This window comes from Nanorana parkeri, unplaced genomic scaffold (genome assembly GCF_000935625.1).
Source record: "Nanorana parkeri isolate BGI_ZX_2015 unplaced genomic scaffold, ASM93562v1 scaffold430, whole genome shotgun sequence".
In the NCBI taxonomy this organism is placed as follows: Eukaryota; Metazoa; Chordata; class Amphibia; order Anura; family Dicroglossidae; genus Nanorana; species Nanorana parkeri.
This window is the reverse complement of record NW_017306698.1, coordinates 804,204-815,821: the sequence shown is the minus strand read 5'-3', so window position 1 is coordinate 815,821 and position 11,618 is coordinate 804,204. Positions and strand designations below refer to the sequence as shown.

The following is an 11,618-nucleotide window of genomic DNA, read 5'->3' as shown; positions in this document are numbered from 1 at the left end:
GACCCTCGATACTTCTTTTTTCCCCCCCCCCCCCCCATGCTGCTTTAAGGACTTACCTTAAATTATGCCTCTTGATCCGATCATCTTCTTCTTTCCAGTAGTTTTCAGGAGTCCCTCCAGCGCTGGTGCTGGTGTCTCTGATCCAGCACTGACTGCTGTGTCTTCTGTGTCCCATGGTGTCTGTGTGCATGCACACTCCAGGCTGCGTGCATTGACTTACCCTGTGCTTCTCCTGGCTGAAGATCTCTACTGCGCATGCGCCCGCCCCATGATCCTTCACAGCCGCTCGAGAAGCTTCAGATTTTGGGACGGGAGTGAGCGGAGGAGACACAGGTAAGTAATAACCTGTTTGGTAACTTTTTTCTTTTTTTTATGTTTTTGCATATGTCTACTGCTTGCTAGCAGTCCCCCCCCCCCCCCCCCAAAAAATAAGGTTTAATTGTACTTTAATCCATTCAACATGGAAAGGCAAATGTTGATTGTCAAGGTACAGGATGGGAGGTATGAAAGGTGTGTAACCACCTTGCTCTGGGTACATAATCCTGTCCTTGGTGTCAGGAGATCTGTATAGGTGTTAAACCTTCAATTCATGGCTGAAGGTGTGAATTGTTGTCAAAACCCCAGGGTAGAGATGTTAAAACGTCGTTACGAATGGCCCAACATAGGAATGGCAAATTCAACAGTTCAAGACTCAGCAGTTTTCCTACACCTCAAAGAAAAGGGAAATTTTTATGAGGACAGTGAGGTGCACATTTTGGACAGAGAGGACAACTGGTTCACAAGAGGTTTCACACCTTTTGCAAATCAGTTGTCCTTTCTGTCCAAAATGTGGCAACTACTGTATGTCAAACTGGAACAACAAACTTTAAAAAGGGGCCTTCAACACCATCTGTCCCCCACATATAATGCCATTTTATCATCTTTACCCTGGAGTTTTGAAAATAATTTATACCTTCAGACAATTGTTTCCCTAATAGGTGTCTCTTACTAGAAGATGTACCCCTTATTTCTTGTTCTGACAACAATTCTAAAATGTTGGATTTCCCATCACTTTCTGTCACATGGCAGTGGTCACCAAGACAAGACAAATGTAGAGGGTAAGTTTTTTCCCAGTGGGGCCACAGACAGCAATGAAACCTGACAGAAGTTCAGATTTTTCACAATATTTGCACTTTAATACTTTCCAAAGGACCCTCAGTACATACAGGCAATAGTTGCATTCTTCACATAACATAATTCCCAAATCTCCTTCGTATATTTACTTCTGCCTCGTCATCGCTATATTAGTTACATCACTTTTTAACGCCTTTGTTGTTTCTTCTTTTTACAGTGATAATTTCACTATTAGCATCTTGCCCTTACTAAATCAATATTTTTGACAACATGTACTAAGGGAAACACGAATGATACTAATTGCCTGGCTGTATCTGACCTCATCACTCTGAAATACTAACCTGGAAAAATCATGTAGATGAGGAAATCAGAAAGTGCTGAGGCCAATGGATGACAGCACATGGTTTCTTTAATCAAATAATTGGAAAACCATTCAATATTTCTCCAAATTGCACAATAGTTATTTCCAGATCCTATTTGTATAGGATCAACTGAACTAGATTAGAAATCTGTAATAACACTAACTTTAATAATTTGTGAGCATTGCTTTATGGTACCATGTTTGTCATGACGATGGACTCGGAAAGAAGCTGGTTCCGTATCAATAATGAATTGCTATTACAAAATATAGATGGTTAAGAAGCTGACTGATGCTGCTCAGTAACATTACATCTGTTTCCATGACAATAGAATGTACAAACAGGGGGAACTGTAAACTTGAGCTATCCACTAAAGCTGCCAGGAAGACAACATCAGGCCAGGAAAGGCTTCTATTAAAACAGGGAATACACTATAAAATTAATGTGTCAATAAACAGAGGGATTTTTGCATTACCAGGCTGTAGATTGACTGCCTTGGTAAGTTTCTCATATTGTCCATCTATCTATCTATCTATCTTGTAAGAAGCACACTTGATTACAGTCAGGAAATGCAAGTAAAATGCAGTATTATTAAGGTCAAACACAAAAAGTCTCTTTCCATCAACAGGATAGACTTCCCCTGTTACACAAGACAGCTTACGGCAGCAACATAAATGATAGTCTTTTGTCCACAAAAGAGCCAACATTCTCATAATAATCAGCTTTTCTTCAGCATATAGTCTTCAGTTTTGCTCAGTAGCTTTCCACAGCTCCAAGCCGCTCATCACACCTCTGTGTGATACTCACACTGCTTCCCCTCGTGGGTCACTGACTCTCTCAGCAATGTCCACCAGGTCCCTTGGGTCACCGACCTCTCCCAGCCTCCACTTTTTTGTTTTTTTAGCACCATAACAAAAATGAGCACTGAACTCTTTCAGTACGGGGGTAAACCCACTACAAGGGTAAAAAACACTTCAAGAGACAGTTCAGCTGACGTTCCCGCTACAGTAACCAACTTGTTTTGTAATCATTTCTATAGATTATAGACTAATCATAGAATGATGCAATGCAGCATAACTTTAATAATGGATAGTAATAAATGACACAAATATGTATTTCATCTATCATTTTGAAAACACATTATTTCTTATCTGATGTATATCTATAATTTTTCCTTTTCTTTTAAGACTATTCAGCTGACCCCCAATAAATTATTATGACATGTCCAGCCTAGCAGTGTAACAAAAATGAACATGCTATGACACAATGTTTGGGAATCGCTAGCCTAAGGCATTCCATGTTGAGAGCTACTGACTTCAAGGATAAACAATGTCAGTTGTATAGATGTCCATAGTGATACATTAATGGAATGTTTGTGTTTGGGCAGTGCCTGCTCTAAAGGGAACCTGCCAAAGAAGATAGTGAACGGATGGCACCTTCCATCCTATCACCCATATGGTAGTTGTGGGCCAGCGAAGCCTATTTAGTTTCCATTTCAGTGCCAAGGAACAAGAATCTAGCTGGACAGCAGTAGATTTTGATCTTCCCAGGGACTTTTGCTTTTAGAATGAACAAAAAAGGCGAATAAATGCAACATAAAAAAATTTGTTATATTGCATACAGTATGGAAAAAGGACAAAGGACACCCCCCACTTCCTGTTTTTCTTTCCCCCCATCCCCTCTTACCTGTTTTGCTGAGTTCCCACAAGAATACATACTCAATGGCCTAGCAAATCCATAGTTGTTTTACTGTAATCTGCTGATCCGCTGCCACCCGCCCGAGTCCCGTGCTACCATCTTCCTCTGTGATGTCATCGGGTTCTGTCATAGCCTTCTGAGTTCTGCAGCGGGCCCCCATTGATGTGCAGCAAGGTCTGCCTCTTGTTTGCTGTAAGTCCCTAGATGAGAATGGATGAGAATGGTAAAAAAAAAAGTCTGTGTCAGTTTATATCGTGGAGAGGGGGAGTGGTGGAAGAATTGCTGGGAGCTAAAGTGGAGTTGAACACAGAAGGCCCACTTTCAACAAATGAAAATTTGCTTTATTAGGGATTAAATATGGGGAACATCTAGAAATAGTAACTGTGCCTATGGCATAATCTGAAAAAAATGTTTGTCTTGAATTCCTCCTGAAAAATAGAAGTGTGCACTTTCTAGGATACCTCTATCAAGATGGCCACCTCCACACAGATACAACTAAGAACAAGGCATGGTAAATCAGTAATGGGGAATGGGAAAAAGATCAGCTGCAGGGAGAACAAAACTGGTGACTAGTCTTGCCCTCTGCAGGCCCTTTTTTTGGCACACCTTTTACAGTTTAGTTCCTCTTTAAAGAAAACCTATGTTTTATCCATTCAGAGCAAAGCAACAGGTTTTCTTTAAGTACCTACCGCTCCTTGACATACGTCTACCATTCTTTTCCTCCTCTGCAGCTTTGTTTAGATCTGAGGGCCGAAGGAAATACCCAGTACTTTCATATTTGGAGAAGTATGTGATTCACTTTATTTGATAGCACTGGGCTAATCACTGTTGTCACGGTGGAGTCCATAGTTCCTTGTAAGATGCAACCTTGGTCACTTGCAGCTTACATATGACTTCCTTTTTTCACTTCCAGCAGCTGAATGAAGAGGAGGAGTGAATGGAAGGTAAGAATGTGCTGCTGGGGAGGGTTAAATTATTGTGAACACATTGCTTCACCCTGCGTGAGCAAAGTGCGGGTTCACTTTAAATAAAACCATCAAATCTTTTGTCTTATAGATGGGATTCTTATTCTTTACTGTTGTAAATCCGGGATTTTTATTTTTAAAAATAGATGTATATAGAGTAAGGGAGGGTTATAACACCTGTCAGCTATTTTTGCCATCTTTGTCCCATTTGGGAGATTTCCTTTTACTTCCTGTCCAATAGTTACAACAGGAAGTGAGAGGAAATTCCCCAAAGTGAGCAAAAATCACTGATGGACCACAGGGTCACCAGAACGAGTGTCCCTATTGGAACTCAAAATTTTTATTTTTATTTTACTTTTAGAGAGCAAAGCTCCATAACGGGGACAAATACAACAATAAAAAAACTGACAGATGTTCTAATTTCTCTCCATTCCATCCAAAACTAAAAAGAAAATCGGCTTCAGTTGCACTATAAGACCGCATTCACCCCTGTCTACACACTTTTTGTGCAGTACAAAATGTATGATCTATGTGGATTGCCATTTATTTTCAATGGCACCCCAAATTACAAACACACCCAAAACAAGAGCACACAATAAGGCAGGTAAGTTTTTGGCCCATGGATGCAGATTGAGGGCCCATTTTCAAATGTATTGATATGCTTAGTACAACGCCCATCAAACAAATGTGCATCAAAGCACATGGTAAAATGGCTGCAAAATTGTGACTGAACCTTAAATCCCCTCACAAAAGTTTGTCTCTAAGGCCTTTTTCAGATGGGGGTTCAGCTTTACCGCTCCTCTGAACTGTGATCTGCGGTAGACCACTTTTCAGAGGCAGGAAGAGCAGCAGCTGCCTGGCATTCAGGAGACAATACTGCCGCCTCCTGAGCGGTATATATTTTTTAATCCCAATGGGAAGCTATAATTACGATAATTACGATACTTATGCATTATGCACAATTGTCTCGCTTGACCAAAAGCAACATGCTGTTTAAAACTTGCCGCAACCACAACATAAAGCATTTGAGCCATGGCATGTATACAGGGCATATGGGCCGATATTGTACCTTTAAGGTGGGCAGTAAAAACGCAGATCAAGTGCCTAACTGCCTATCTGAACGAGGCCTAAATTCATTATTCTGATTTTTAAAAAAGCATGAGTGTACAAGGTGGAGAAAAAAAAGGTGACCTTAAGCAGCATTTTTCTAAAACCCATTAACATCGTGACATATTTAATAAAATGCTCCCATGATGCCTTGCCTCTTTTACTTTCAAAATAATGGATGGACAAGGTGCTGAACAATCAATTTTAAGAAATGACAAAACCATAAAGGCAATTTGAAATCAATGAAGTTTTATTTGTTTAACACTACAGGGAGGTGCCAGGGTTCGAAAGTAGAAATAGATCTTAATATCAGAGAAAATCAATGTTAGGATGCAGGGGAGTGCAGTTTCTTTTAATAACATGAACTGCACAGTAAGGGAGCAGTGAACTGCAGGCAAGTGTAAAACCTTTTATTTTTATGTAGACCTTCTCTCTGTTGGATGGTCATACAGTATATTTCATATTGTGAAGAATGCAGTGAGAATGGAGTGGGGAACACTTATGCTGTGGCAGGAAAACATAAAATGGACCTTACGGTAAAATGCCAGGTCCTTTTAAAATATCAAGGCCCCTTAGTACTACTCAGTATTCTCTGGGATCTTGCTGGAGGCAGTGTGCCTAGGTGCCAGGGACAGAAGCCAGGGGAAAGGGATGTATATTTAATAAAACATTTTCCCACAGATTTTTTTTTTCTACTATATCGATAAAAGAGGGGAGCAGGAGAAGATGAGCTTCTGAGTCACTTCTGGAAGGGAAGAGCAAAAGGAGCTGAGCTGGCCTAAGCAAGGAGTTCGGTGCTTTTGCTGTTAAATCTGAAGATGAATTGTTCCACACTGCCTCTAGCTACAGAGTTTAGTGAGGGCTTGTTTTAACGTTTATTTACTGCCTGATAAGGATTTGCAAATGTCTGAGTGTCTATAGTCTAGCCATAGTTACACTTAAAGTTTCAATCAGAGAAATGGGGCCAAAAGGCAGAACGCCACTACTGCTATCCTAGTGTTTTGGGAATCCTGTAATTCATGTTTAATTTTAAGGCAAATATGTAATGTATATTAAAAAAGCAATCTAAAACATGAGCTTTAAAAAAATGGACCTAAAACCATTATAGCTTCACTTTAAAAAAAATTATATATATATATACATACACACACACACTGTATATGTATGTGTGTGCGTATGTATATACCGTCAGAGCATGTTTCTTATGGCACAGCTGGAGCATAGAGGGGGCATTGGGTTTCCGAGCCCGGTGAAATACCATAAAGTGGTGCATATGGCGTGAGTCCTAGACTGGTGCAGAACCAGTTTAGGAAATTGATGCCTACAGTTAGAGAAGGGGTTTTCCCATATCCCACTTGGGGGACTTTTGGGCTGGAACGGTCACATACTGTGTGTTCCCGTACTCATCCGCTTATTGGGGTGATCCTGGATGTCTTCAGGTCGGACCACCGTGGTCTTCTTCTGTTGATCAATGTCCTTCCCTCATGACTCCGGTTCTTGATCACCGTGCCTTACTCCTATGCTTGTTAGACAGAGATCTCAAACCTCTAGTTCAATCCGATTTCTACCAGATCCATCATTTCTTGTCCTCTGCTGGCTATAGTCCTCTATCTGCAATTCGTTTCAGTACAGACCCCCCGCTTCCCTTTTGGAAGGCCCTACAGATTTGACATTTTTCTACTCATTCTTTGGGAAAATTGACAAGTCTGTCTCCACTCATGGCTTTTGAAAAACTGTGTCTGGATCTTGCCCCGATCCAACGCGGTCCCTTCTCTCTTACATCATCTGCTGAATGACCCACCCGATCAATTTTGCCAGCCTTATCTAGCAAAATGGGAGAGGGATCTGGGGATCTCCTTTACAGCTGAACAGAAGGACAGGATACTGCTCATGACCCATAAGGCATACATATCTAGTACGATCCAGGAAACAGGGTTTACAATTCTTTCACGCTGGAACAGAGACCCCAAGACATTACATAAAATTGTCCCTCTCTGCTGGAGATGTCTACAGTAACCACTCCAAATTAGCAATTCCTGAAAACACACTCTGTTTTCCCTTTAATAATGTTGGGATATCCCCCTAGTTGTCCAGGGAGTTCAGAGACATCCTTCTGCACAGCAAATGTCTTCAAACTGATGAGGTCAATTAACTTTTTATGATCATTTCAGCACCAGAACTCCGAAAGCACCTAACCCAAGCTGACCTATTGATCAAGCATTGGGTACTCATCTGCATCTGATTATCTCGCCAGGAATAGCATTCAGCACATTTCGCATGATCTGCAGTACATTACGGAGCATCATGTTACCCAAAGTGCTCAGTACTGCATTTGTCATCATTAAAATGAGCCAGCAATGCTCTGTCTCAGACCGGCAAAACAAAAAAGAAATCCTGTGCTGAATATATTATGTAGATGGAAATCTGTATTAGAGAAACAAGGCTTGTGAGAAACCAAAATGTTTTCTCACCTTGCACCTGTAACATATCCCCTAGGCATTCTTCATATCTTCAGGCATTTAAATGGGGCACTTGGCAGGGCAATGTAAAAGGTTCATTTTAATAGGCGCCCTACCGGCAGCTTAGTTTGACCATCCCTTTTTTGCTAACAAAGTTATGTTTAAAAATGATGAAATCTATTTTTGAAAGTTCTGGTCCACTTAAAAAAAATGCCATGTTGCTGTTCCCCAAATGTTAGTCTAGGTGGATGTAATAGAGAGCAATACTGACCTTATTACTCAGGGTCCAACTGTGAAGTTCTTTACTCCTGTTCCAGGCCTGAAAAGTGTGTGGGCCTTCAATGTCCCACAATGTAGGGCCATTGGTTGCCGGTACTCCTGCATTGTATGTGATGATGTCAGCAAGGAGGCAGCCACACGACCTTAAAAGGGCAGTGGCTTCTTAGGGCCAGTCATGAATACCATAACTGGTGGGGAGGAAGTCTAACAGACTGAGAAATGAAATAAGTATTTCTCAATATTCCATGCACCCTAGAGTAAACAAGCATTCAATTCTTAATATATGAAGATAACCTACCCATATAGAATTTTCTGGAAGCTGAATGGAGTTCAGCTTTAAGTATCGCTTCATAAACCTGAAACCTGTATTTATATAAAAAAAATCAGAAAATCTATTTCCCTAGAGAGCAAGTTAGGGGAAATCTCCCATCTACAACAAAAACAGTTTTGGCTGGAATTTCACTTTAGCTACCGTTGTCATATAGATTGCTGCGCAGCTCACATTGCTGCGATTTTTTTAAAGCTGTCCGGCAAGCAATATAGCTAGCTCACACAATGATTTATGAGTGTATAGGGAATGAAAGTATGCATAATGCACAAACACAGCTCATATATTTTAATGTCCATTAGGAAAATATGGCATATTTTGAATTAGTGGAAATTGCGCTTTAATAGATGTGCCTAGAGAGAAAAAAAAATTGTTTGTCAAAGCAATCCCTAGCTTCTATATATGACACCTAGATCAGCATAAATGCGCACTAAATTGTTTGTAAAGCATCACACTTGTGGCTGCCATAATTACTTTAACATTTACATTATATTTTATAGTCCGTGTGGCGTTAACATGATGTTAAGTGATTTAACATATGGAGAAGAAAGAAATAGATCAACCTGCTGAGAATGGATCTTCATGTCACATTCTGCATTTCTTTTCTTATATATCCTCTAATTATTTTGTTCTAAGTTAACAAGCAGTACATAAAATGATAACTTTAAATAGAGGTGCAAGGATAGACGTGGCAGCTGTTCAAGTCAGTATAACTAGGAAGAAAGGTTTCAATGGGGAAAATTTTCACTTCACTTCAGGTCGGTCATTCACTCGGTTGCCTACGGCAGCTTAGTGAATAGACCCCTCTGTCACTTTGCCTATTTAGGGCACAGCAAAAGGATATCTTGTAAGGTCAACCCATGACCCGCTTCAATGGGTTGGCTCTTGGGAGGAGTTATCCAAATATCAACATTTTTTGATGGGTGGATGTCAGTCTAGAGCAGGAATTCCTAGCCAGACTGTATTTGCATGCAAACAGTTTTCTTTAACTCTTGGCGCTAATGGCTGCCAGCTGAACAATCCACTTGATGTTGCATAATCACATTTTTCAACAGTTTATCACAATTTGTCCCACAGACTTGAGGGGCTGCTCATCCAAGGCTCTGGGGCTTCCACCATGAACATAAAAAAAAACAAAAGGGAACAGAGCAACACCTGTGTGTAAAATTGTTTATTAACATAAATAAAACAATGGATATAAGTACTCACAAGCAAACTTTTTCATCACGCTTTGACAACAAACAAAAATTGACTTTCTGGGATTTTATGTTTTAGCAACATCTGTATTTTTTTTAAAAACAGATATACTGTAATTAGTTGTCTCAACTAGCTACAGTGTATCAGTGTTTGTTAAGAGGCAAAGGACTCTAGGACATACCAGTGACAGTTTCAACTGAAAAAACGACCTCCCCACCCACTGATAATCCCCTTCGCCATGCATATGACTTCCTTCCTTCCTTCCTCTCAGGATGCAGTGCACAGGCCTGAATTACCAGTCCTGAAGACTTCACGTGAGATAGGGGAGGAAGTCATTAACTTTGTAAGCTCTGACATCATCCAACACGGAATTGAACTCTGATGGAGAATCAGAGCTTGGGGAAAGTGAGCCTCGGCAGAGGCAGGGTTGTTTTTTTTTAAGAGAATAGGCAAATTGACAAAGTCAATTTAAGGAAGACTGTGCTGAGAAAAATACATTGGTTGCCATTGCTGTCCTTTGTGTCTTGCACCCGCCCCTCCCCTTCTCCCAGACACTGCAGCTACAGTGGTAGGATTTTAGCAACAGAGGTAGAGGGAAATGCTAGGTGTGGCCAGGTGTTTTTTGAATCTGTAGTGACAAAGCTGATAGCCATGCATTATGTTTATCCTACTGTAGTGCACGCAAACACAGCCTACATGAGAGTGGCAACTCTGCTCTGAATTTAGGACTTTGCTGGCAAGCTCAACAGGTATTTGTGGGACTCTGTAGCACTTTTTTTTTTTTATTGGAGGCTGTCGTTCCACTTTAAGTCTTGTTGTGGGCTGACAACACACAGCATGTGAACTGTGTGGTGTCAGCCCTGCCCATTATCTTTTACTTAACTACTCAACCACTCCTACTCTCAGATCTCTATACCATAAAGTCTAATCATACTGTAGTCCAAGATGAATACTAAAAAGAACAAATAGACTCTTTGAGATAACACAGGAAGTATACAGAGGACAGCTCTGTTTTTTCTAATTGCCTTTAATTGTATATTTAACAGCCCAAAGGGAGGCAAATAAAGGGAATTCATCCCGGCCCTTTACATTTTTAAACTCAGTGCCTGCTGAGTTCCCGCGCTTGTGGGGACCTCGGCAGCCTGCTGGGAACCTGGCAGTAGCTACACTACATGTAGCACACTACATGTTCTGGGGACATGTAGTGTGCTCTGGGGACATGTATGGTGCTCTGGGGACATCTGTATGGTGCTCTGGGGACATATGTATTCAGCACTGGTGACATCTGTATTCAGCTCTGGTGAGAAACTGCCATAAAATCATTAGTCTGTGTTGTTTTAGAAAAAATGTCACATGTCCCTTTAAGAAAAAGTATTGGTAATTGGTATCGACAAGTACCTGAGGGAAAGTACTTGTCCTTGGTCTTGAAAAAGTGGTATCAGGACATCCCTACTTTCTGAGTCACCAATACAGGGCAAGTTTGCCAGTTTAGGAATTCTGACTTTTCTTACTGCTTACATTTTCCAGGTCAGTAACTTGCAAAGTATGGAAGTTAAAGTACCAGCCTGACAAGCAACTTTTATTCTCAGGAGGAGGCCAGCAACAACAGCCTTCACATTTATCCCAGACAACAGAATAAACAGCAGTGCTTGCTGTAGGCTCTCTGTTTTTTTCTCTCTAGTTTTGAAAAGCAGCACATTATTACGCCGAGTATTATGTAAGTGGCGGCGAGGATTCCGGAAGCTCCGCAAGAGTATTGAAAAGTCAGCAATACCCGCTGTGTGCCAGCTGCTCAACACCTGCAAGCATAGTCCAATGTAGATCTTCTGTCAGATATAGCTGCAGGCCTGTCAGCAATGTGAATGCCAGTATGGCATAATTAGTGCTGTCTGGCAAATATTATATATATATGCAATGTCAGTTTATTCTACAAAAAGATCACAATAAAGCAGACTGTAATGCCATATCTGTGGACACAACAAAATGAGTCTTATCACCCTGTGCCATCAAGCCTGTTTCCTCTTTTTGAATTAAACTGATACTAAACTCAGGAGTTAAATCTTAAAAATACATTCAAGTATCCTAACTATTCACAACAAAAAATAATATATAT

At 40.7% G+C, this 11,618-nt stretch overlaps 1 long non-coding RNA gene across 1 annotated transcript in view; it reads right to left on the bottom strand.

Moving 5' to 3' along the window:
* Nucleotides 1–489: 489 nt before the first annotated feature.
* Nucleotides 490–11,618, bottom strand: part of LOC108789916 — a 20,394-nt gene continuing 9,265 nt past the window's right edge. The window contains exons 2-3 of the long non-coding RNA XR_001941427.1: nt 3,119–3,124; nt 490–563 (exon numbers count right to left, since the gene is read on the bottom strand). This is a non-coding gene — a long non-coding RNA (uncharacterized LOC108789916). The remainder of the gene's footprint in view (nt 564–3,118; nt 3,125–11,618) is intronic.